The sequence below is a fragment of the Mobula hypostoma genome, chromosome 22 (assembly GCF_963921235.1).
Source record: "Mobula hypostoma chromosome 22, sMobHyp1.1, whole genome shotgun sequence".
Classification (NCBI taxonomy): Eukaryota; Metazoa; Chordata; class Chondrichthyes; order Myliobatiformes; family Myliobatidae; genus Mobula; species Mobula hypostoma.
The window spans coordinates 51,310,412-51,337,853 of NC_086118.1; the positions used below are offsets into that span (position 1 = coordinate 51,310,412).

The 27,442-nt window shown below is 41.5% G+C and overlaps 1 protein-coding gene across 1 annotated transcript in view; it reads left to right on the forward strand.

Moving 5' to 3' along the window:
* The window catches only part of aspscr1 (ASPSCR1 tether for SLC2A4, UBX domain containing), a 313,012-nt gene that overhangs the window by 206,278 nt on the left and 79,292 nt on the right, over positions 1 to 27,442 (forward strand). The window lies entirely within an intron of this gene.

Genomic DNA, 27,442 nt, shown 5'->3' on the forward strand with positions numbered 1-27,442 from the left:
CCAAAATTCTAAGAAAATAGAGGTGCTGTCATGCCTTATTTGTGATGATACTTTTGAGCTGATCTCAGGACAGATCCTCTGATATGTTAACACCAAGGAATTCAAAGTTACTGATTCTTGGCACCTCTATAAGGACTGGCACGTGGACCTCCAGCTTCTTCCTTCTGTAGTCGATAATCAGATAACCAAAATCTTTGGTTTTGCTGATATTGAGTGAGAGGTAATTATTGTAGCACCAGTGAACCAGGCTTTCAATCTCCCTCTTGTATGCCAATTCATCACCATCCTTAATTCCACCTTATTATGTTTTATTTTCCACCTTGTTGCAAAAAAACATGGATGTTGATATTCAATACTTTGATTTTAGCTGAAAATTAAAACATGAATGATGTGTCTGGAAACTTTTTTAAATTAATTTTCTGGAAACCAGCTGGAGGACTTAATAATGATGAACAATCTTATTGTGCTGACATTGCATCAAAGAAACGCAAGTTCCCTTTTAATGGTTGTATTGTATAAAGAATTATGCATAATTAATAACAGAAATCTAATTAGAGATTCGTAATGAAAGTGGTTAAACTCTAAATACTTGTGTTTTCAATTTGAAAGATGATTCAGAATGTCTTAATTAGCTCAAGATATGGAAGGGTGGGTATAATAACTGTGGATGCCAACCTGCTCTTTAATATTGCTGTTCTCCACTTCAACTCTGAGACGTGATGTCTGAAGATTTGCTGTGTTCCAGGCTTTCGCTAATTTTTAATCAGGTCCACAGCAGTAATGTTTTTGATACTTGCAACGCACATCTGATCTTTTGTTTGGTCGTTGCTCTGTACTGGCTTTGAAGTGTATAACTCAGAAGAGTTTGATTAGTAAGGCTATGTGCCTAGTTGCTTTTGTAATTATTGGCACCCACTTATGATGAGCGTAGAAGCCTTTCAAGATTACCAACAGCTTCACAGTCGTATGATACAACTGTCCATACAAGGAAAAAGTCTACAGAACAGGCTGTGATTTTTCATTAATGATGAGCCACCTGACTCTTGCATTGATATTATCAGTATTATGTTGCCTTTTTATAGGGCTCATGCAGCAGAAAGTAGTAATTATAATTAATACATTTATTCCTCTGCAAATTACTCAAAGTTCAAAGTAAATTTATTATCAAAATACGTATATGTTACCACATTCAACCCTGAGATTAATTTTCTTGCAGGAATTTACAGAAAAATTTAAAAAAATAGGATTTGCCAAAAAAAACTACTCATAAATGCTGACAAACAACTAATGTGCAAATGAAGACAGATTGTTCAAAGAAAAATAAATACTGAAAACATGAGTTCTAGAGTCCGTGAAAGTAAGTCTTATAATCAGATCAGAGTAGTGATGAGTGAAGTAAAACATCCAGTTCGGGAGCCCGATGGTTGTAGGGTAATAACTGCTCCTGAACCTGGTGGTGTGGGACCTAAGACCTCTGAACCTCCTGCCTGATGGTAGTAGTAAGAAGAAGGCATACGGCCTGGATGGTGGGGGTCCTTGGTGATGAATGCTGCTTTCCTATGACAGAGCTCCATGTAAATGTGCTCAAGGGGAGGAGGGCTCTGCCCTTGATGGACTGGGTTGTAGACTTTTTGATCCCTGAGCATTGGTGTTTCCATACCAGCTGTGAAGCAACCATTGCAACTAAGTCTATATTAACTGTTTTCAATAATGATGCCTTTCAATTGAAATATATTTTGCTAAATTAGTAGCAAATCGTTTTACGGTGTTTCCCTTGCTGGCGTGTAATCACACAACATTGTGTATAGCTGCATTTTGTAGGCATTGGATTGAGTTTCCATTCTGGCCAGAGTTAACTGCCCCATCTGAAATGGTTATAATTAATAACCATGGATCAGCCATGAGCCAGATAGCCTAATTCCACTCCTATATCTTACCATCTTATGCTCTAATCACGCTGGGAGTACTAGATCACATTGTACTTCTTGTTATGTAGATTCATCACTATTTGTCTGCGAATTGTCATATTTTGGTCAGATTAATTAAAGACGTCATTTTGGGTAGAATATTGTTTTTAAATGCCTAGAGCAGGTTTCATGTACTTGTAGCTGCAATGAGAACAAGGCTTGACCTGGGTGATGGGGGTCCTTAATGATGGACACTGCCTTTTTGAGGCATCACTCCTTGAAGATGACCTGGATACCGTGGAGGCCAGTGCCCATGATGGAGCTGACTGAGTTCACAACTCTCTGCAGCTTCCTTCGATCCTGTTAAGTAGCACCCACTCCCCCCCCCCCACCTACCGTACCAGGCGGTGATGCAGCTAGTTAGAATGCTCTTCATGGTACATCTGTAGAAATTTTCAAGTGTTTTTGGTGACAAACCAAATCTTCTCAAACTCCGAATGACATATAGCCGCCATCGTGCATCAATATGTTTGGCTCCTTATTTGAAAGAATGAGCATGAGATGAAACATTTATTGGAGAAATCATTTTAGCTGAATATTTGCAAAGATTACGTACTATTAGAAATTTTGCCAAATACCCTGATGAAACCTCCAGGACAATCACGCAGAATTAGCAGAAAGCATTGTCCATTTACCATTGTCGGTAAAGAAACCATCTAACTTAGATCATATGGGGGCAAAATGTCCTTGTTTCAAATACCATTGTGTTATGTTCAACACTTGAATTCTTCAACCATTGGAAACTTTTATATCCAGTGAAATGCTTGAGGACTTGGAATACTTTAAGTCGATTTTGGGAATGATTGGTATGTCTTTGACAAGCAAATGGGTTTTTTTCTGACATCAGTAAATATAGGATCTTGTATTTTGAAATTAGTTTGCTGAAAGTCTGGCAAAATTGGATAAGCTTTGGCATAAAATTACTTTTAACAGTCAATTGGAGGATCGACTTTTTAAGATGTATTTAAGGACTAGCTATCTTTTGCAATTATCTGTAATTACAGGTCTGTATAATTATATGGGAACCGAAATGATAGAGCGGAGGAAGGGGAAAACAGAAAACAGAAATAAATCTAAGATAGTGAGCAGTAAAGATGTCAGGAAAGACAGGCAGGTGATGGGGCAAATGTGTAGCCATTGGGATGAGTTACAGTGCAATAAAGTTGCAGTGAAATCAAAGCAAAAAGTATCAAATACTGGTCTTAAGGTGTTGTACTTAAATGCACACAGCATAAGGAATAAGGTGGATGATCTTGTTGTACAGCTACAGATTGGCAGGTATGATATTGTGGCCATCACTGAGACCTGGCTAAAGGATGCATGTCTCTGGAAACTGAACGTCCAAGGATACACAGTGTATCGGAAGGATAGGAAGGTAGGCAGAGGGGGAGGCGTGGCTTTATTGGTAAGAAATGATATTAAATCATTAGAAAGAGGTGATATAGGATCGGAAGGTGCAGAATCTTTATGGGTTGAGCTGAGGAATAGCAGGGGTAAAAGGACCCTGATGGCAGTTATTTATAGGCCTCCAAACAGCTGCAGGGATGTGGACTACAAATTACAACTGGAAATAGAAAAGGCTTGTCAGAAGGGCAGTGTTAAGATAATTGTGGGGGATTTTAACATGCGAGTAGATTGGAAAAATCAGGTCGGCACTGGATCTCAAGAGAGAGAACTTGTAGAATGTCTGCGAGATGGCTTTTCAGAACAGCTTGTTGTTGAGCCCACGAGGGGATCGGTTGTACTGGATTGGGTATTGTGTAATGAACCGGAGGTAATTGGAGAGATTGAGGTGAAAGAACCCTTAGGAGGCAGTGATCATAACATGATTGAGTTCACTGTGAAATTAGAAAAAGAGAAGCCGAAATCTGATGTGTCGGTGTTTCAGTGGAGTAAAGGAAACTACAGTGGCATGAGAGAGGAACTGGCCAAAGTTGACTGGAAAGAGACACTGGCGGGAAAGACGGCAGAGCAACAGTGGCTGGAGTTTATGCGAGAAATGAGGAATGTGCAAGACAGGTATATTCCAAAAAAGAAGAAATTTTCGAGTGGAAAAAGGATGCAACCGTGGCTGACAAGAGAAGTCAAAGCCAAAGTTAAAGCAAAGGAGAGGGCATACAAGGAAGCAAAAATTAGTGGGAAGACAGAGGATTGGGAAGTCTTTAAAACCTTACAAAAGGAAACCAAGAAGGTCATTAAGAGAGAAAAGATTAACTATGAAAGGAAACTAGCAAATAATATCAAAGAGGATACTAAAAGCTTTTTCAAGTATATAAAGAGTAAAAGATAGGTGAGAGTAGATATAGGACCGATAGAAAATGATACTGGAGAAATTGTAATGGGAGATGAGGAGATGGCAGAGGAACTGAACAAGTATTTTGCATCAGTCTTCACTGAGGAAGACAGCAGGATACCGGACACTCAAGGGCGGCAGCGAAGAGAAGTGTGCGCAGTCACAATTACGACAGAGAAAGTACTCAGGAAGCTGAATAGGCTAAAGGTCGATAAATCTCCCGGATCAGATGGAATGCACCCTCGTGTTCTGAAGGAAGTAGCTGTGGAGATTGCGGAGGCATTAGCGATGATCTTTCAAAAGTCGATAGATTCTGGCATGGTTCCGGAAGACTGGGAGATTGCAAATGTCACTCCGCTATTTAAGAAGGGGGCAAGGAAGCAAAAAGGAAATTATAGACCTGTTAGCTTGACGTCGGTGGTTGGGAAGTTGTTGGAGTCGATTGTCAAGGATGAGGTTACAGAGTACCTGGAGGCATATGACAAGATAGGCAGAACTCAGCATGGATTCCTTAAAGGAAAATCCTGCCTGACAAACTTATTACAATTTTTTGAGGAAATTACCAGTAGGCTAGACAAGGGAGATGCAGTGGATGTTGTATATTTGGATTTTCAGAAGGCCTTTGACAAGGTGCCACACATGAGGCTGCTTAACAAGATAAGAGCCCATGGAATTACAGGAAAGTTACATACGTGGATAGAGCGTTGGCTGATTGGCAGGAAACAGAGAGTGGGAATAAAGGGATCCTATTCTGGTTGGCTGCCGGTTACCAGTGGTGTTCCACAGGGATCAGTGTTGGGGCCACTTCTTTTTACATTGTACATCAACGATTTGGATTATGGAATAGATGGCTTTGTGGCTAAGTTCGCTGACGATACGAAGATAGATGGAGGGGCCGGTAGTGCTGAGGAAACGGGGAGTCTGCAGAGAGACTTGGATAGATTGGAAGAATGGGCAGAGAAGTGGCAAATGAAGTACAATGTTGGAAAGTGTATGGTTATGCACTTTGGCAGAAAAAATAAACGGGCAGACTGTTATTTAAATGGGGAAAGAATTCAAAGTTCTGAGATGCAACGGGACTTGGGAGTCCTCGTACAGGATTCCCTTAAAATTAACCTCCAGGTTGAGTCGGTAGTGAAGAAGGCGAATGCAATGTTGGCATTCATTTCTAGAGGAATAGAGTATAGGAGCAGGGATGTGATGTTGAGGCTCTATAAGGCGCTGGTGAGACCTCACTTGGAGTACTGTGGGCAGTTTTGGTCTCCTTATTTAAGAAAGGATGTGCTGACGTTGGAGAGGGTACAGAGAAGATTCACTAGAATGATTCCGGGAATGAGAGGGTTGACATATGAGGAACGTTTGTCCGCTCTTGGACTGTATTCCTTGGAGTTTAGAAGAACTCCAAGGGGAGACCTCATAGAAACATTTCGAATGTTAACAGGCATGGACAGACTGGATGTGGCAAAGTTGTTTCCCATGATGGGGGAGTCCAGTACGAGAGGACATGACTTCAGGATTGAAGGGCGCCCTTTCAGAACAGAAATGCGAAAAGATTTTTTTAGTCAGAGGGTGGTGAATCTATGGAATTTGTTGCCACGGGCAGCAGTGGAGGCCAAGTCATTGGGTGTCTTTAAGGCAGAGATTGATAGGTATCTGAGTAGCCAGGGCATCAAAGGTTATGGTGAGAAGGCGGGGGAGTGGGACTAAATAGGATAAAATGGATCAGCTCATGATAAAATGGCGGAGCAGACTCGATGGGCGGAATGGCCTACTTCTGCTCCTTTGTCTTATGGTCTTATATGTAATATTTCATGCAGTTGCACAATCGGAAAGATACTTGAGTACCTTTGAAACATTAGGCAAGCCACACTTGTCAACAAAATCATCACATTTTATAAACCAGCATATTGCTGAACTTTTCAGCAACTTCAGAGAAAATTCTGTATTTCAGAACATACTCAACGGCCACTTCATTAGGCATCACCTGCACCTAATAAAGTGGCCACTAAGTGTACATCTGTGTCGACATTCTCTGGAGTTTACCAGGAATGGTGTGAAAAACAAAAACGCATCGAGTGAGTAGCAGTTTTGCGGGCAAAAACACTTGTTAATGAGAGCGGTTAGAGGAGAATGGCCAGACTGGTTCAAGCTGACAGGAAGGCGACAGTAACTCAAATAACCTCACATTACAACAGTGGTGTGCAGAAAAGCATCTCTGAACACACATGTTGAACCTTGAAGTGGATGGGCTACAGCTGCAGAAGACCACAAACATTACACTCAGCGGCCACGTTATTGGGTACAGGAGGTGCATAATAAAGAGGCCAATGAGTGTGTATTTAAGCTGCTGTGACTTGTAGAAAATATAACTGCTCCTCGTGTTCAGGAGTTCAGCTCTTTAGGCGATATATAAAACTTTAACATTGGCTGGCAAACAAATGTTGTTTTTTATCCAAGTGTAATCCTTTTTTTCCCCTCTCTCTGCATGAAGGTTTAATTATGCATTCATGTTAAAAACAAAAATGTGTTATTTGACGGTTACATTTCTGAGTGGTTTGGAACTTTAAAGAATGGCTCGCCATTCCATAAAAACAGCATTGGGGTTTATTTTGAAGATATTTTACAGATGCCCAGATAATAATGGTTTAGTGTTTACAACAAAGTATAGGTTCTACATATTCCAAAGGTGTGTATTAATTACCATGGACTTTTAGATCCACCCTATATCATCTGTCATGCATTAGGATTTAAGTATTTGCCTCCACCCATCTACTGTTTAAGGCTGCCCACATGAATAGAATCATGATGTCAGACACCATGATGTGGGTAGGGTTTCAGATACCTTGCCTTCTTTCACTAGTAAGGGTCACAGAAGGCTCCATTGTTCATTTATTTTATTTATTATGGACATTCTATTTTGTTTCAAAAACTATAAAGCATACGTGTTTACAGCGAGCTGTTCAAAAGTTGTATGCAACAACATAAAGATTCATCAACAGGTTTTCCCTTTTCATTTACGAATAGTTACAGTAATTATGAAGTAACATAAAAAACTAGGATTTATATGAAGTATTTTACAACCCTTTGGAAATCCCAAATTATTTTGATAGAATACTGCATGATAAGAGTCATGACAACTATCAGAATATGTGGGAGAAAGGGCAGAATAGTTAGCAAGGTAGCAGAACAGAATGCATCCGGTTAACATTAGTTAGTCAGGGTGCAGAAGTTATGAAGTAAGGAGGATCTGCACCGAGAATATGATTTTACATCTTTTGGTCTCTACAGATGGAAGCACAGTTTTAAAGTTTATACTATGACACAATATATACGTACTGAGTGCACGTTCATGGTCTTTTGCTGCTGTTGCCCATCCACTTCAATATCCAATGTGTTGTTTCTTCACAGATGCTTTTTTGCACACCACTGTTATTTGAGTTACTGTCAGCTTCTTGTCAGCTTTAACCAGTCTGGCCATTCTCCTCTGACCTCACTCATTAACAAGGTGTTTTTGCCCACTGAACTGCCACTCACGTGATTTTTTTCTGTTTCTCGCCCCGTTCTCTATAAATTCTAGAGACTGTTGTATGTGATAATCCCGCGAGATCAGCAGTTTCTGAGATACTCAAACCACCCTGTCTGGCACCAACAATCATTCCACGTTCAAAGTCACTTAGATCACACTTCTTCCCCATTCTGATGTTTAGTCTGAACAACAACAACTGACCCTCTTGACCATGTCTGCATGCTTTTATACACTGAGTTGCTGCCACATGATTGGCTGATTAGATATTTGTATTAACGAGCAGGTGTGCCTAATAAAGTGACCATTGAGTGTATATAGGTAGTCGTGAACTTACAAATTAGGTATAGAATCTGCAAATAAGGCAATATAAGTAAATATAAGAGAATACTTTGTAATAATGGGAAGGAGAACATAATATATTTCTTGGAAGTATTTGGAGTTGAGGTATAGGGACCTGGGAGGCCAGCCGCACAAATCTGTGAAAACAATAATGCAGATTAATCAGAGCATGTTTTAAAAAAATCATCATAGTGGGAATTAATTTCAGAGGGAAACAATTGAAAAACAGGGGATTGTGTCAAATAAAAACAGAATGATTCTGAGTTCAAATGAATTTATTATCAAAGTACATTCTGTACGTGTCACCATATACAACCCTGAGATTTGTCGTCTTACGGGTATACTCAGTAAAACCAAGAAACATAATAGACTCGATGAAAGAACGCACCCAACAGGACGGACAAACAACCAATGTGCAAAAAACAGCAAACTGTATAAATAAAAAAGAAATAATAATAATAAATAACTAAGCAATAGATATCAAGAACGTGAGATGAAGAGTCCTTGAAAGTGAGTCCACAGGTTTTGGGAACAGTTCAGTGATGGGGCAAGGGAAGTTATTCCCTCTGGTTCAATTGGTTCAAGAGCCTGATGTTTGAGGGGTAATAACTCTTGATGAAACTGTTGGTGTGGTTCCTGAGGCTCCTGTGCCATTTTCCTGTTGGCAGCAGCGAGAAGAGAGCATGACCTGGGTGGTGGGGGTCCTTGATGATGAATGCTGCTTTCCAGCAGCAACTCTCCATGCAGACATGTTCAGTGGTTGTGAGAGCTTTACCCATGATGGACTGGGCCGTATCCACTATTTATTGTAGGATTTTCCATTCAAGGGCATTGATGTTTCCATACCAGTCTGTGATGCAACTAGCCAATACACTCTCCACCATACATCTACATAAATTTGTCAAAGTTTTAGATATCATGCCAAATCTTCGCAAACTTCTGAGGAATGACGATAATACTCATCCCTTCAGGAAATATCCATAGAGAATGAAACAGATTTAAAGTTTCCGGTCAATAAGAACTGAGGTGAATTTTGTTAGAAATGTTAACTGTTTCTTTCTCCATGGATGCTGCATGTTCTATTGACTATTTATAGCGATTTTTGTTTTCAACTTTTCATAGTGCTTTTTTTTTGAAGTTATGTTAAAGGTCAGTTGAACCTTGGCTAGTCCTTGAATAACTGAGCAGTTTTGCTCTCTGTATAATAAAAAGAAAAATGCCCTTTGGAAATTAATAGATTGTAAATACATTCTGGTGTTTATATGTTTATGCAATTTTATTCCGTAAAGTAATAAAGTAAAAGAATTTATGAAAATCTATATGTAAACAAAGACTGACAAGCAACCTATATACAAAATAAGACAAGTTGTGCAAATAAAAAACCGTTAATACTAAGTAACACGCACAAAGTACTGGAGGAACTCAGCAGGTCAAGCGGCATCATTTATAAGCAGTCGACGTTTTGGGCCAAGACCGACTGAGTAATAATACTGAAGACACGAGGTGTAGAGTCCTTGTGAGGCTGTGGGTTGTAGACTTGGTCAGAGTTGTGGTGAGTGAAGTTATTCAGATACATCAAACTGGCCCGTGTGATCATTGAAGGTGTTTTGGGTACAAGGGGAGAGGTTGAAACAAGAGCTAAAGCCATTCAGGGACACATTTAACAGGAAAAACTTTAATGAGAGAGTTAAAAAGAAGGTGGAATTCTCCAGCAAAGGGAATACTTGTCACATGATAAGATGGCACAGCAAAATGGCTTGGAGTTTTAAACCTAGCTTGTAATAATTTCCTGGAAGAGCCTCAAGGTTTTAGATGAAATAGACAGTGTGTATATTGGAATATAAACATTATCACAGTTGTTAGAAACAGGCTGGATGGATCAGAAGATCTGTACTATGTTCAAACTATTGTAGTGCATGGAAAAATAATAAATGAATCATTGAATGATTTAAGCCGTGCAGTGAAAACAAATTACACAGTGGGATCTTCTTTTTTACCTGACAGCTATGCTGAGAGTCTGGAGAGCCTCCTTTGAAATGTTCTTTAATGAGAGGCTAACATCAATTCTCTGCTTCCTGCCTCTGATGTTGGTGCAATTTATAAATATAGCAGATTGTTCTTTCTGTCCAGCTGCAATCAGGATTTTTTTAAAAAGAAGGTTTAACATCACAAGGTAGTTTTATCTCATGCGCATGTTTTGGTGTCTGAACCTCCTTTGTAGATGGGCACTTGCCACACGGAAACACTTAAAACAGAATGAGTGATCAAAACAGACACGAGCAATCATGGTAAATACTAAACTTGTACTCACAAATTACAACAGTCTCAGAGAGAAAGGTATTCTTTAGGCATCTGAACATGTAAATACCAGCTTTTTGATCTTGATGTGTACCAGAAACAAAGTACATGTTAACCATTTACCACATTAAAATATGTTTCAGTTACTCATTCCATCGCAGCCTTAGAGAGTTTATGTCTCCCTGTTCCCTCTCTTGCTTATCATCATTTTTAAGACATTGTTTTGCACAGTTAAATTATTTAAAGAAACCTTTTAAAAAAAAACACCTATTGTACAAAATTAGTATTTGTCTTACGCTGCACTATTTAATTATGGATTCATTAAAATTACAAGATGGGCAGCTATTAAATGTCACTACTTGAATTTCTAGTGAATAATTCTGGGTCTTTGCATTCTTGAGCTCCGGGGACGAGGGTCAGAATAGCTGTTGGCATCTATTGTGGAACTGGTGCTGGCTGCTTTCATTAAAAAGAAACGACTAAACCTACTTTGTGAAATTGGTGTATATTAAAAATAGACAGCCTGGGGCAATTTTCAGAGGTGTTTTTATTCCTGAGGTTACCATTCAAGGTTTTCCCATTTATAGTGTCATCGGAACTTCTGGATGAGGTTACTCCCTTAGGGTTACCCCGGCGATCCATAATTCTTTGAATACATCTTATACATTTGAGCCATTTGCCTGGCAGAGAGCCAGCTGTTTTGTACATGGCTGTCGCTTTCTGTATATTTGATTTAGCCAGCCATTCAGATCTTCAAAGTTTAAAGTAAATTTATTATCAGAGTACATATATGCCACCAGATACAACCGCGAGATTCATTTCCTTGCGGGCATACTCAATAACTCCGTAGAATATTAACCATGACAGAATCAATGAAAGACCAGCATGCCATTCTATTAGGATGGGAGTTGCACTGATAATATTATGAGACTGTGTGTATATATTGATGAGAAAATGTGCACTTATTTTACAGTGTTAAACGCCTTACTAACAGTGTAGATGACTGGGATTGTTGGCCAGCCCAAACTATAAACTGTGTACTTGCTGTCTTAAAATATGTAGAACTTCATCATTGCTTGCTGTCTGTCCAGCCCATGTGCTCTTCACGCTCCTTCCATCGAGATGGAGGTACAGGAGCCTTTGGTCCCACACCACCAGGTTCAGGAACAGTTATTACCCTTCATAGATAACCTTACTCACCTCAATTCTGAACTGACTTCACAACCTGCGGACACATTTACAAGGACTCTACAACTCATGATCCCAGAATTATCTATCTATAGACAGTACCGTGCACAAGACATAGGCACATAATTATAGCTAGAGTTCCTGAGAGTTTTGCACAGCACTGCAGTCATGTTGTATATTGTGTTGTACTGCTGCTGCCAACAAAGGAAACAAATTTCATGACATATGTGAGTGATGATAAACCTGATTCCGATGTGGGTCTCTATTATGGACTGAGAGTGGGAAGGGGAAGGGAGAGGAGACAGAGTGGGAAGCATCAGAGAGACATTTTCTAATGATCAAGAAACCAGTTGTTTGGAATCAAATGACCTTGCCTGGTGTCCCAGGGCTGGGTGTGTCTGCACCCACACCACCCCACCCCTGACACTCCTTCTCTGGCACCTGTCCCAAACCTCTCCCTTGGTGCTCCATCCTCGCCATCCCCAACCGATTAAAGTTAAATATCTTTATACAACATTCTTTGTTGGCTCCAGCCAGATTTACAAACTTGCTCTCTGCCCCACACTGACAAATGCAGTACTGTGCAAAAGTCTTAGGCACCCTAGCTATACATACAGTATACATGGCTAAGTCTTTTGCACAGAAGTGCATATATTTTTGATTTATTATTTTTTGTATTTGCACAGTTTGTTTTCTTTTGCACAATGGTTGTCAGCCCCTGTGTTCAGTTTTTATTCATTGGATTGTACTTTGTCCTACTATGAATGCCTGCAAGAAAATGAATTTCAGGGCAGTTTATGGTGACATATACATACTTTGATAATAAATGAACCTTGAACTGTCCTCTCAGCTTGCCACCTTTACAGTCACTCTGTCTATCTTACTGATAACCTCTACAGCTCCCACAATCAGAATTCTAACAAACACAGGTCAGACAACATTTGTGAAATCAGAAGCAGCGATAGTGTTTCAAGTCAATGCCTTTTGTTAGAAGATATCCAGAGTTTTCAATCTTAGTTGTCTAGTATCTACGGTATTTTGATTTTCAATATTTATGGATGATTGAAAAGGGCTCAATTCAGAAATATTCATTAATGCCTTTCAGATTAAAGTTTAATGTGTTTATACAACGTTCTTTGTTGGCAATTGGACCAGATGGCACAGCCTCAGAATAGAAGGATGTCCCTTTAGAACAGAGATGAGGATAAATTTCTTTAGCCAGAGGGTGGTGAATCAGTGGAATTCATTGCCACAGACAGCTGTGGCGAGTATATCAATGAGTATATTTAAAACGGAGGGTGATAGGTTCTTGATTAGTAAGACTGTCAAAGGTTACGGGGAGAAGACTGGAGAATAGTTTTGAAAGAGGTAATAAATTAGCCGTGATGGAATGGCAGAACAGACTCGGTGGCCTAATTTTGCTCCTATCTCTTATGGTCTAAGTCAAGAAATTATGTTGCTGTAAATGGTGTAAAACCTCCATAAGCGTGGTACTTCGCATTACCTGGTTTAGCTGTGAGTCCCTAAAGATCACACTTACATGTCCATCTCTAACAATAATAAAATCTGGGAGAGAGGCAGTGGCAGGGATGGCAATTCAAATAACTTAATGCCACCTTGTTCCTGTAGAGCTCTTGAAAAAGGCCCTTTGAAATCACAGTTATTGTTTGAGAGAGACTTTTACCTACTGGTGTGATGGACCCTTGCCAAACATTTAGAACCCCGGTTCTAAGTGCAGCATTGGGCAAGAACTGGGGACCAATGTGGACGGCAGTGTTGGAGAGGTTATGGCTCTCTGATGTCTGCCATCCCCCTTGATTGCAAGAACATTTAAAAAAAAACAGGGTCAAACCATTTGGCCCCTTGTGCCCGCTTTGTCATTTAGAAACACTTTTGTTGGCAGTAAGCCTCCTTCCTACACTAATCTCTTTTTCCTGTGGTTCATCATATGTTTCTGCCTAATGTCATCGGCCTAATGCCACAGATACACAGTGGAGTACATTCTGACTGGTTACATCATAGCCTGGCATGGAGCCTCCAATAAATAGGATACAAAAGTCCGCAGAGGGTTGTAAACTCTGCAGCTCCATCACGAACACACCCGCCCCCCCCCGACCATCAAGGACATCATCAAGAGGTAGTGGTTGAAGCAGGTGGCATCCATCACTTGAGGACCCTCACACCTGAGACATGCCTTGTTCTTGTTACCACCATCGGAGAGGAGGTACAGGAGCCTGAAGGCACACTCTCAACAGGTTCTCCCCCTCTGCCATCAGATCTCTGAACAGTATGTGAACCCGCAAACAATACCTCATAATTCCTTTTTTAAGTATTCATTGACTTTATAATTTATAGTAACTTTATGTCTTTGCATAATACTGCTGCACAACAACAACAGATTTCACATCATGCAAGACAGTGATAGTAAACCCTATTCTGATTCTAAATGTAATGAAGTAAGCTATCCTGGGAATTCCCAAAATTGCTGACAACCTTGCAGCCTGGGTAGTCGGCTTTGCAAGCAGCCAGACGGAACAGAAATGGGGCAATGGGAATATCATGCGCTGAGTTTTGCATCATGGGGTTCTTGACATACCTGGATTCCATTGATTAGAGTCAGGAGTTGTAGATAGTTCCTTAAAGAGATCTACGTGGCTCTAAAGTTTCTATGTCTGTGAAAGCCTATGATTCCCTGAAAGCATTGCCCCATATTCCCTAACTCCATTGTGCCCACGCAAAAATAAAACCCTTAACGCTCGCTTGCTTGCTCATCCACCAAAGTGTCTCCACAACCAATAATGTCACTTTAAGGACACTTGCTCTTGTTATTTTGTATTCTCGTTATTTATTGCTATTTATTTATATTTGCATTTGCACAGTTTTTCGTCTTCTGCACTCTGGTTGATCTTTCATTGATCCTGTTATAGTTACTATTCTATAGGTTTGCTGAGTATGCCCGCAGCAAAGTGAATCTCGGGGTTGTATATGGTGACATATACGTACTTTGATAATAAATTGACTTTGAACTTTGAAAAACAAGCTGAATATACACGAACTGTCTGTAAGAAGTTTGTACATTCTCACTGTGACTACGTATGTTTTCTCCAGGAGATCAGTTTCCACCCACACTCCCATGGTTAATAGGTTAGTTGGTCACATAGGTGTAATTCTGCGGTGTTGGCTCATTGGACTAGATGGACCTTTTACTGTTCTCTATCCCTAAATATAAAAAATAGGAACATTTTGCTGTCATCCCCAAACACCCTAGAACATCTGATTAAAGAAATCAAACACACCAGCAACTTCAGTACCTTCCTCTCTGCCATAGTTGGTTTAATAATAGAAAACTAAATTAAATAATTGTTCTTTTGATTGGGTTTACCCTAAACAATTTAGTTCTATTACTTTTCCCATCTTAATGAAGCTGTCCAATTTTGAGACTTCCCAATTACCTTTTTATTTGTTAACCCACCTAACACCTAGCAAGTGATTATCTCGATAGTTTTTATTGGGATCACGAGACCCTGTTGGACATTAGTAATGTGGAATATTGCAAATCTGTTCATTGGAGATACCGATGGTGGGGAAGCTGTTCTGGATGCAGTAGCCTGTTGTAGCTGCCTAGGAGAGGGAGCGTGGGCCTCTACTGTTAGTGCTGGCGTGGAAACATGGAAACATAGAAGATAGGTGCACCACCATTCAGTACGATCATGGCTGATCATCCAACTCAGAACCCTGTACCTGCGTTCTCTCCATACCCCCTGATCCCTTTAGCCACAAGGGCCATGTCTAACTCCCTCTTAAATATAGCCAATGAACTGGCCCATCCAGTCAGTGCTGCCCTGCGATGTTCACTTGGCACTGCTCTTCGATGTTCGCTTGGCACTGCTCTCCGATGTTCGTTTGGTGCTGCCCTCCGCTGTTCACTCTGCGCTGCCCTCCGATATTCACTCTGCACTGCCCTCCAATGTTCATTGGGCGCTGCCCTCTGGTGTTCACTGGGCGCTGCTGTCCAGTGTTCGCTCGGCGCTGCCTTCCGATGCTCGCTTGGGTGCTGCTCTCTGATATTCATTAGGCGCTGCCCTCCGATGTTCACTTAGTGCTGCTCTCCTGTGTTTGCTCGGTGCTCCCTTCCAGTGTAGGCTCAGTGGAAGAACAAGCTGGACCAGACGATTTTCAGTTGTGCCACTCAGAGACTTGGGCTATATATTTTTTTGTGATTGTATGCTTTTATGAAATCATTACCATAATTGCTATTTAGGCTATGTCCTATTTGCAGTGTGCTGTGTATTGTTGGTAATATGTTTTGCATCTTGGCCCCTGAGGAGCTATTGTTTCCTCTACGCTGCGCGGATGTGCGGCTATGCAGTCACTGAAGTGCTCCTACGCACATAGCGTTTGTTGCCACACAGCTTATATTTTCCTTTATGTAATGTTTCATTAAAGTGCCATGTAGTTTTCAGGCCATGTAAAAAAAAACTGCTCAGAACGATGGTTGGTCTGCGTATCTGTAAAAAAAATAGAAGATTTTTTAGGAGGAACATTGTTTTGTTTGGCTTTTTTCATGTATGGTTGAATGATAACTAAATTTGAACTTGAACTAACTATTGACAGTGAATCAGTCATAATATTCATTCAATGTACGTTATCTCAAGAATTCTGGCCATTTTTATACTCGGAAATATGTCTGGTCTCACTGATGTAATATGGAACTTCAAGCTAACTTCTGTAGGTTGCTACTGTCCTCAGGTAAAACAGATGGTTCTCCCCACTGACGGGCACTGCTGCCTGTTTTCTCTCTTGCACGCTTCGACCCCATTCAGTGCTCTGTTGTTTCATCAGCAACAGCGATTGTTAGATTGGAGAATGACCCCAACTACAAATTTACTTACGGGGTCCTGATGTGACTTGAAAATCATAGACTACACCACCCCCTATCTACTTCCCTGTAGGACATGTGAGCATTTCAGCTCATGCTTATGCAGAAGAGAGATTCAGATTTATTCATCACGTGCGTATGGCAGTTACAGCCTACAGTCCCTAGAGTGTGCTGGGGGCAGCAAGTGTAGCCACACATTCGTGCCAAAGTAGCATGCCCAGTGCTCAGCAGAACAACAGGTGACAAAACAAGCACCTTTCCTCCCTCCCACCCACCCGCACAGACACATAGACAGTCCTCCAAGTCCAGGACAGGCCTCTGGGTCCCCAGTCTCCAGGCTTCAGCCATCAGGCTTTGACTTCTGGACTTCAGATCGATCTTCGGACTTTGATCTTCAGTATTGACCATCACTTTAGCCAATGATAGGACCCCCAATGATGGGCTCACCAACTGACTGGCCCTTGTTACTTCTAGTGTCTCTAGTTTGCACGGGCATCCAGTCCCAGGACCCACTGACCTGGGGCAGCTCGACATCCTGGGGCAGCCCTCCGTCAGCTGTCCTTGTCACTATCCTTTGACCATAGAACAGAGGCCTGGACTCTGGATGTCCTTCATCCCATGTCCAAATCACTGGCCTTCAAGTGAGCTTCAAAAGAGCTTTCTTTTACTCTTCTTTGGGTTTGCTTTTTAAAGAAGTGTTGCTGTTTGAAGTAGACTTCCACCTAATAGAGGATGTGACTCCTCTGAGACTGATAATGACATGTTCCTCCCAGCTTGTGACATCACATTTGTTTATTCCAGTTGTGAATCTGGTGTTTCCTCAAACTGCTATGTGACTTCTCCCTGTGAGTGTCGGCTCCATTGGTTTTGGCTGGTGAGGATTTTTGCCTCAACACTGATGACATTTGCTGCCCACTTGACGCAATGCATCATCTCGAGGCATCATTTTGGTATCCTTCCTATCAATTAGGAGACACAGAAGACCACAGATGCTGGAATCGGGAGCAACAAAATACATTTGCTGGAGGAACTTGATGGCTTGAGCAGCAATCTCAATGAATCCGTTTAAATTTCATAAGAATGGCAAACACATTGTAGACCTGGATCTTAGTGTGCTTCTGAAAGCCTGTCGGAGCATTGTAGAGTCATAGAACACTACAGTATAGAAACAGGCCTTTCAGCTCATCTAGTCCATGCCAAGCCATTAATCTGCCTAGTCCCATTGTCCTGCACCCAGACCATAGCCCTCCCATCCATGTACCTATCCAAATCTCTCTTAGATGTTGAAATCAGACATGCATCCACCGCTTGCAATGACATCTTTATGCACTCTCACCACCCTCTGAGTGAAGAAGTTCCCCCTCACGTTCCCCTGAAACATTTTACCTTCCACCCTTCACCCATGACCTCTAGTTGTAGTCTCACCCAACCTCAGTGGAAAACGCCTCTTGCATATGCCCTAGAGACTGAGCAGGGTTCAGATATTTTTTGTTGACCACTAATTTGGGAATGCTAATTACTCTCATTTCGCTAACTTCACTTATTTCTCTGATTCTGATGACTTCACTATATAAGATCATTCGCCTTTGCTGGTTTCATAATAAAGGGTCAAAAGTACTTTTTTCAACTTGGAACTCAGTAATTTGGAAGCGCATCATACAGTGTCAAGTTCTTCACTCAGTCTCTCAGCAGTTTTGGTTTGTTTTTTAAACTTAACTGCTACAGCGCCCTTGTATTGGCTATTTCCGTCCTAGGGAAAAGTCTTTGGCTGTCCACTCTATCTACGCCTCTCATCATCTTTTTTCCCTTTGTCATGTCACCTCTCATCCTCCTTCGCTCCAAAGAGAAGATTTAGCTCCCTCAAGCTATCTTCATAAGACGTGACCTCGAGACCAAGCAACAGCCTGGTAAATTTCCTCTGTACCCTCCCTAAAGCTTCCACATACAAAGTTGGTGACGCTCTGGCCAGTTTTTTTCTTCAGACCTTGTTGACTTCAGCTTATATTTGATCTCCTTTTGAAGGTCTGCAGGTGAATTAAATATGTACCACTGAGCTATCCTTGTTTACACTGCCTGTAAACTCCTCCTATCGTTTAATTTCAAAGTAACAGACTATTAAATTAATCACCAAAATCCTTGTAATTAGATTTATTGTGTTTGGATTTGTTCTCACTCAGATGTTTAATTCCTGTGTGAAACAAATGTACAAAATTGTTCCCGGTTTATGTATAACAGCTGTAAATATTTTCAAATGATCAAATTTTGTTTAGATAGTGGTATAGAGTTTCCTGTGCCCATAATGACTACGCACTCCATTATTACCAGATAAAATGAACAACAGCATCTGGAATGTGTGGACGTGCTTAAGTGTGGAAATTTACAGGTTAACCCTGCATAGGCTGCATTGTTGCAACCTTTACATATGCAGTCTGCACAGAAATGATGTAAATCGGGCTGATAATCCACTTTTCTTAGACCGTAAGACATAGGAACAAAATTAAGCCATTTGACCCATCTAGTCTCCTCTGCCATTCCACAATGGCTGACTTATTTATCCCTCTCAACCCCATTCTCCTGCATAACCTCTGACACCCTTACTAACCAAGAACCTGTCCAGCTCCACTTTTAGGTATACCCAATGACTTGGCCTTCACAGCTGCCTGTACGAATGAATTCCACAGATTCACCACCCTCTGGCTGAAGAAATTCCTCATCCTCCTCATTCTTGCTCTAAACACACATCATGAAATCATCATCAGATGAACAGCACAGTAAGTAAGGAGACTATTCAGTCTGTTGAATTTGTACCTGTTCTGTGTAGGAGTAATCTAGTTAATTGTACTCCTGCCCCCCCCCCCCCATATAGACCAGCAAATTATTTGCTTTTAGGGACATATGTATTCCTTTGGCATCCTGTAATTGAAAGCACTTCCATTGTTCTTTCTGTCCATGCATTTAAGACCCTAAGCACTCACTACATAACTTTTACTATGTCAGTTCTGGAGCACTCTGCTTTACAATACCAGCGATCGCTGTTTGGGGTTCAGCTCCTGCAACTGCCCGTAAGGAGTGTGTACTTTCTTCCCGTGACCACATGGGTTTCCTTCACTTTCCTCCTGCATTCCAAGGACGTACGGTTAGGGTTCGTGAATGGGAAGCATGCTATGTTGCCGTCAGTAGCATGGTGACACTTGCGGGCTGCCCAGCACAATCCTTGTTGATTTGATTTGACGCAACAGAACTAATTTCACTGTATATTTTGATGTTTTACTGAATATAATTAAAGCTAATCTTTAATCGTTAGTTCTTAACCCCTCTGCTAATTGCCTTCATGATTTTAAATATTTCTACCAATTGTTTTGCAGTCTGTCTGAGCCAAGAAGAAAAATAACAACTTCTCCAATTTATCCATATAAGTTAAGTTCTTTGTCAATGGTATTAACTTGATAAATCTGTTTTGCTGCTCTCCACTTCACCCCCATCCCCGCAACCTGGTTCACTTCAACTTACTTGCTCCTGTACTCTATGCCTCCATTTATAAAACTGAGAATTCTGTCTACTGTTAATACATTGCCACTTACCTCGACACAAAAAATCTGCCAATATTACCCCTTATCTGTGTGGTTTTACCTCATGCAGAATTGTATCGGGTTTATATTGCCTCTTCTCGTTCTTTCTGCCAAAAAGTAACACTTGCGTCTTATTAAATGCCAATTGGAGGTTCATACATGTATACTACATCAACCGTGTATCCCTTATTGGCCCTTAATGTCAAAAACGTCTATCAACTCTATAAGATGAAATTTGCCTTGAACAAACGTTTGTCAGCCTTCTCTAATCAGTCTACACTTGTCCAGGTGTTTTCTAATTCTAGAACATAGAAGAGTACAGCAAACTACGGGCCTTTTGGTCCACAATGTTATGCCAACCTTTTGACCTACTATAAGATCAATCTAACCCTTCCCTCCTACATAGCCCTTCATTTTGCCTATCTAGGAGTCTCTTAAATGTCCCTATTGTGTCTATCTCTACCACCACCTCTGGCAGGGCGTTCAACGCACCTTCCACCCTCTGTGTAAAAAAAAAAAAAAAAAAATTGCTTCTGGCATTCCCCTTCCCATCACCTTAAAATTATACACCCTTGTATTAGCCATTTCCGCCCTGAGAAAATGTCTGGCTGTCCTTTCAACCAGTGCCTCTTATCATCTTGTACTCCCCTATCAAGTCATCCCTCATCCTCCTCCACTCCAAAGAGAAAAGCCCTTTGCATGCTCTCTGATCCATTCAGCATTCCGTTGCCACGGTAGCTGTTTGTACATTCCTTCCCATGTACGTGTGGGTTTCCTCCGGGTGCTCTGGTTTCCTCCCACAGTCCAAAGGTGTACCAGTTGGTGGGTTAATCGGTCATTGTAAATTGTCCTGTGATCAGGCTCGGGTTAAATTGGTGGTTTGCTGGGTGGCACAGCTCACTGGGCCAGAAGGGCCTATTCCATGCTGTACCTCTAATTAAATAAATAAATCCCCCCCCCCCCCCACCCCTCAATCTACCACGCTCTTCCTATAATGGAAAAAACAGAACTAAACACAATATTCCAAGTGTGGTGCAACCAGGGTTTTATAGAGCTGCATCTATCTCTGTTTTTTGTTCCTCATAAGTTAGATTTAGATTATGAGGACACGCAGTCCTCTTTTATTGTCATTTAGTAATGCATGCATTAAGAAATGATACAATATTCCTCCGGTGTGATATCACAAAACACAGGACAGACCAAGACTGAAAAACTAACAAAAACCACATAATTATAACATATAGTTACAACAGTACAACAATACCATAACTTGATGAAGAACAGGCCATGGCACAGTAAAAAGGTTCAAAGTCTCTCGAAAGTCCCACATCTCACGCAGACGGGAGAAGGAAGAAAACTCTCCCTGCCATGCCTGACCACAGTCCAACTCTGAGTCATCTGAAAACTTCGAGCTCCGATCAGCCCTCCAACACCGAGTACCGAGCACCATCTCTGCCAAATGGTTCGACCTCAGCCTCGGTCACCAGCAGCAGGCAAAGCCGGGGATTCTGGGGCCTTCCCTCCAGAGATTCTCGATCGCACAGTAGTAGCGGCAGCGAACCGGGCATTTCAGAAATTTCCAGATGTTCCTCTCTGCCTTCTCACGTCTGTCTCCATCAAATCAGAATTGTGCATGGTACCCTATTTAACAAATACGATAACATTTCACCGGAGAGCTGCGCTCACTGCGTCGCGCTGTCATCTTCTCCTCCTGCCTCCAAAACCACTGAGCTTCAACAGAACTGGTCTGTGGTTAATGGATTTATCCCAATACCGTTCTTTTGAGCCAGGTTGTAAGAATTCATATTTCCCAGTGTTCAGGTGCACCTCTGACTTGCAGCATGTTTGTAAGTTTATGACTAGGGTCTCTGCAGTTTTCTACATCACATCCCATCCCAGCTGGAACAGGTGGTTATGCACTATGTGTACAGTGCATTTTCTGATACTGCTTCATCAAAATTTAGTCATCGAGGATTTAAGTTGCGTATTATTTTGCCAAGACTTCATCATCCCATTCTGTGCGGAAGACTGCTGGAAAGTTCTCCTTCAGTACTTCAGCATGTCCTCTGCCTCCATGCGGAAATTTCCTCCTTGATTTCTGAATGACCAAGTGTCGCCTCTTATAATCCTATTCCTGTTCACAGGCCTAAGGAATATTTTTGGATTTCCTTTTATGTTTCCCGTCAGTCTTTTATGTTGGTCTGTTTTTCCTTTCATTTCCTCTCTTTCTGTCCTTCCGAAATTTCTGTAATGACATGGGCTCTTGTGTCAATGTCCTAGATCCATTTTTCCTGCTCTCTTTCACTCTACATCTATTTGAGCATCAATAAAACTCAAGGAAGTTCTCCTGAACACACCTGAAAAACTCGTTCCCTATAATGCAAGAGGCATCAGGACCAAAGCAGATGAGCTTAGAACGTAGAAATTGGAGATATGATGTTGTGGCCATTACAGAGACTTGGATGGCTCAGGGACAGGAATGGTTACTTCAAGTGCCAAGCTTTAGATGTTTCAGAAGGGACAGGGAGGAAAACAAAAGAGGTGGGGGTGTGGCACTGTTGATCAGAGATAGTGTCACAGCTGCAGAAAAGGAGGAAGTCATGGAGGGATTGTCTACGGAGTCTCTGTGGGTGGAAGTTAGGAACAGGAAGGGGTCAATACTCTACTGGGTGTTTTTTATAGACCGCCCAATAGTAACAGGGATATCGAAGAGCAGATAGGGAGACAGATTCTGCAAAGGTGTAATAATAAGGTTGTTGTGGTAGAGATTTTAATTTCTCAACTATTGACTGGCATCTAGAGCGAGGGGTTTAGATGGGGTGGAGTTTGTTAGGTGTGTTCAGGAAGGTTTCCTGACACAGTATGTAGATAAACCTCCAAGAGGAGAGGCTGTACTTGATCTGGTATTGGGAAATGAACCTGGTCAGGTGTCAGGTCTCTCAATGGGAAAGCAGTTTGGAGATGATGATCACAATTCTATCTCCTTTACCATAGCATTGGAGAGGGATAGGAACAGACAAGTTAGGAAAGCGTTTAACTGGAGTACGGGGAAATATGAAGCTATCAGGCAGGAACATGGAAGCATAAATTAGAACAGATGTTCTCAGGGAAATTACAGGAAAAATGTGGCAAATGTTCAGGGGATATTTGCGTGGAGTTCTGCATAAGTACGTTCCAGTGAGACAGGTAGGGTACAGGAACCATAGTGTATAAAAGTTGTTGAACATCTAGTCAAGAGAAAAAGAAAAGCTTACGAAAGGTTCAAAAAGCAAAAATAGGTAACGATAAAGATCTAGAAAATTATAAGGCTAGCAGGAAGGAGCTTAAGAATGATATTAGGAGAACCAGAAGGGGCCATGAGAAGACCTTGACGAGCAGGATGAAGGAAAACCCCAATGCATTCTACAAGTATGTGAAGAGCAAGAGGATAAGACATGAGAGAATAGGACCAATCGAGTATGACAGTGGAAAAGTATGAATGGAACTGGAGGAGATAGTGGAGGTACTTAATGAATACTTTGTTTCAGTATTCACTACGGGAAAAGATCTTGGTGATTGTAGGGATGACTTACAGCAGACTGAAAAGCTTGAGCATATAGACATTATGAAAGAGGATGTGCTGGAGCTTTTGGAAAGCAACAAGTTGGATAAGTCACCGGGACCATACGAGATATACCCCAGACTACTGTGGGAAGCGAGGGAGGAGATTGCTGAGCCTCTGGCAATGACCTTTGCATCATCAATGGGGATGGGAGAGGCTTGATTGAATTTTTTGAGGATGTGACTAAACACATTGATGAAGGTAGGGCAGTAGATGTGTTTATGGATTTCAGCAAGGCATTTGATAAGGTACCCCATGCAAGGCATATTGAGAAAGTAAGGAGGCATGGGATCCAAGGGGACATTGCTTTGTGGATCCAGAACTGGCTTGCACACAGAAGACAAAGAGTGGTTGTAGACAGGTTGGTGTGCCTCAGGGATCTGTTCTGGGATCCTTGCTCTTCGTGATTTTTATAAATGACCTGGATAAGGAAGTGGAGGGATGGGTTAGTAAATTTGCTGATGACACAAAGGTTCGGGGTGTTGTGGACAGTGTGGAGGGCTGTCAGAGGTTATAGTGGGACTTCGATAGGATGAAAAACTGGGCTGACAAGTGGCAGATGGAGTTCAACCCAGATAAGTGTGAGGTGGTTCATTTTGTTAGGTCAAGTATGATGGCAGAATATAGTATTAATGGTAAGACCCTTGGCAGTGTGGAGGATCAGAGGGATCTTGTGGTCTGAGTCTGTAGGACACTCAAAGCTGCTGCGTAGCTTGACTCTGTGGTTAAAAAGGCATACAGTGCATTGGCCTTCATCAACCATGGGATTGAGTTCAAGAGCTGAGAGGTAATGTTACATCTATATAGGACCCTGGTCAGACCACACTTGGAGTACTGTGCTCAGTTCTGCTCACCTCACTACAGGATGGATATGGAAACTATAGAAAGGGTGCAGAGGAGATTTACAAGGATGTTGCCTGGATTGGGGAGCATGTCTTATGAGAATAGGTTGAGTGAACTTGGCCTTTTCTCCTTGGAGCAACATAGGATGAGAGGTGACCTGAAAGAGGTGTATAAGATGATGAGAGGCATTGTTCGTGTGGATAGTCAGAGGCTTTTTCCCAGGGCTGAAATGGCTAACACAAGAGGACACTGTTTTAAGGTGCTTGGAAGTAGGTACAGAGAAGATATCAGAGGTAAATTTTTTTACACAGAGAGTGGTGAGTGCGTGGAATGGGCTGCCGGTGACTGTGGTGAAGGTGGGTGCGATAGGGTCTTTTAAGAGGCTCCTGGATAGGTACATGAAGCTTAGAAAAATAGAGGGCTATGGGTAACACTAGGTAATTTCTAAAGTAAGTAGATGTTTGGCACAGCATTGTGGGCCGAAGGGCCTGTATTGTGCTGTAGGTTTTCTATGTTCTATATTCATCGCTGGTTGGATAGATAATGGCTCCCATTATTACTATATCACTTTAGCACATCTTTGCAATTTTCCTGTAAACCAGTTCCTCAAGGCCTTTTACACGAGGATCCTATATGGTAAGTTAGGATTTTATAGTCCAAAAGAATCACACGTTTTATTGTTTTTATTTAGAAATACAGCATCATCATTATTATTATGTGCTGTGCCGTATGACATGGACGATCATGGTCTTTCCATGACCATGATAGTTCTTGGCAAATTTTTCTACAGAAGTGGTTTGCCATTGTCTTCTTCCGGACAGTGTCTTTACAAGACGGGTGACCCCAGCCATTATCAATACTCTTTTCAGAGATTGCCTGCCTGGCGTCAGAGGTTGCATAACCAGGACTTGTGATATGCACCAGCTGCTCATACAACCATCCACCACCTGCTCCCATGGCTTCACGTGACCCTGATCCGGGGGCTACGCAGGTGCTACACCTTGCCCAAGGGTGACCTGCAGGCTAGCAGAGTGACTTTGGTGGAGACATATCTCCACCTGCCACTCCAGAGACACAGCACAGTAATAAAAATTTAAAAAGCTATTCTTTGGGATGATAAAACCCTAACTTATTATATTGTGACGCACAAACCCACACTGCCTAATTGCACCGATTAACCTCCTAGCCTTTCTGTCTTTGGAATGTGGGAGGAAACCAGATTTTGTAAAGATTTGGCATGACATCCAGAACTTGGGCAATCTTCTATAGGTGTGTGTTGTAGAACATGTTGTCTGGTTGTTTCAGAGCCTGGTATGGAAATGCTCTTGAAAGGAAAATCCTACAAAAAGTAGTGGATATGATCCTGTCCATCATGGGTAAAGCCCTCCCCACCATTGAGCACGTCTACAGGAAAGTAACAACTATCATCGGTGATCCCCATCACCCACGCCGTGCTCTCTTCTCGCTGCTGCCATCAGGAAGAAGGTACAGGAGCCTCACAACTCATCACCACCTGGTTCAGGAACAGTTATAACACTCAACCATCAGGCTCTTGAATCAGAGGGGATAACTTCACTCAACTTCACTCGTCCCATCACTAAATGTTCCCACAACCTATGAACTCACTTTCAAGGATTCTTCATCTCATGTTCTCGATATTTAGTGCTTTTTCTCCCCATTCTTTTTGTATTTGCACAATTTGCTTTTTTCACACTGGGTTGTTCACCCGGTTGGTGCAGTCTTTCATTGATTCTATTATGGTTGTTGGATTTATTGAGTATGCCCGTAAGAAAATGAATCTCAGCGTTGGATATGGTGACATACTGTATTATATGTACGTTAATAAAAAAGTTTACTTTGAACTTTCAAAACCCATGTGGTTACTGGGTGAACATACAGACTCCTGATAGTGGCGGGAATTGAACTCAGGTCGCTGGTGCTATAATGGCATTACGCTAACTGCTACACTGGAGTGTGCCCCCAATTTTAACTATGCATAAATGCTAATTACTGTTGAACTAACTGAAGGTTTAATTTCTCAAGGCTGAAGCCTCATTTCCTACGGAGGAGAATGTGAAAGCAAGAAACTAATTTTGCATGTTACAAATGCAGTGATGCATTAGTTGCCAACAGTGTACACAAAATTAAAATGCGTACGGCACAGTGGTGCATAGTATTTACCATATAGTTGCATGTGTATGACTTTGATTCAGACCTGTAACATTGTGCAGGCCAGCAGCGTCATTTTGATTTCTATTCCTTGCCAGAAGGCCACCTTCTCCATGACGTCAGTGGTTCCTAGCTATTTACTTGCAGTTGGATTCTTGCAGTGTGATGGGAACAATCTGCGTTTGATTCCAACAAGTGGTGGTTCCAAATGCAGTGATTTTTGTGGTGCTGTTGAATTTAATTTGCTTTAAGGTTGATCCAAAAGTTTAATGATATTTTCATCATGCTCCTTTTTCTAAAAAAAAGAACAATAGAATTTTTTTTAAAGGGAGTTGATACCAATTCCACTTTGAGGATCTATGAGGTTTCATCTGTGTTTGATTTTCTGAGCTAGAAAGCTAAGGAGAATTGGCAAACCTAGTGATATGCACTGCTTTGATCACCCCTGCCAATAATAGACTTGTTTATCTGATGGTAGCTTGATGTTTTCTGGCCCAGTCTGACAATCTGCTGCCTTGATGTAAAAAAGAAATTAATGGCTTCAGGTTAGGAGGAAGAAAGCTAGAGCTTTTTAATGGGACAGGAATAGGAAGTTGACAGATGTGAGTGAAGGACATCAGAATAGCTCTTTATTCTGTTATCTTTGACATCCAGCTGCCCTTGGTCTCCTCCGTGTTGACGCTCACTTCCAAATGTCACATTCTTGTCGATTATACAGCTGAAAACATGCATCAGTGTGATTTAGCAACGCTCAGATGAAGTCAACACTG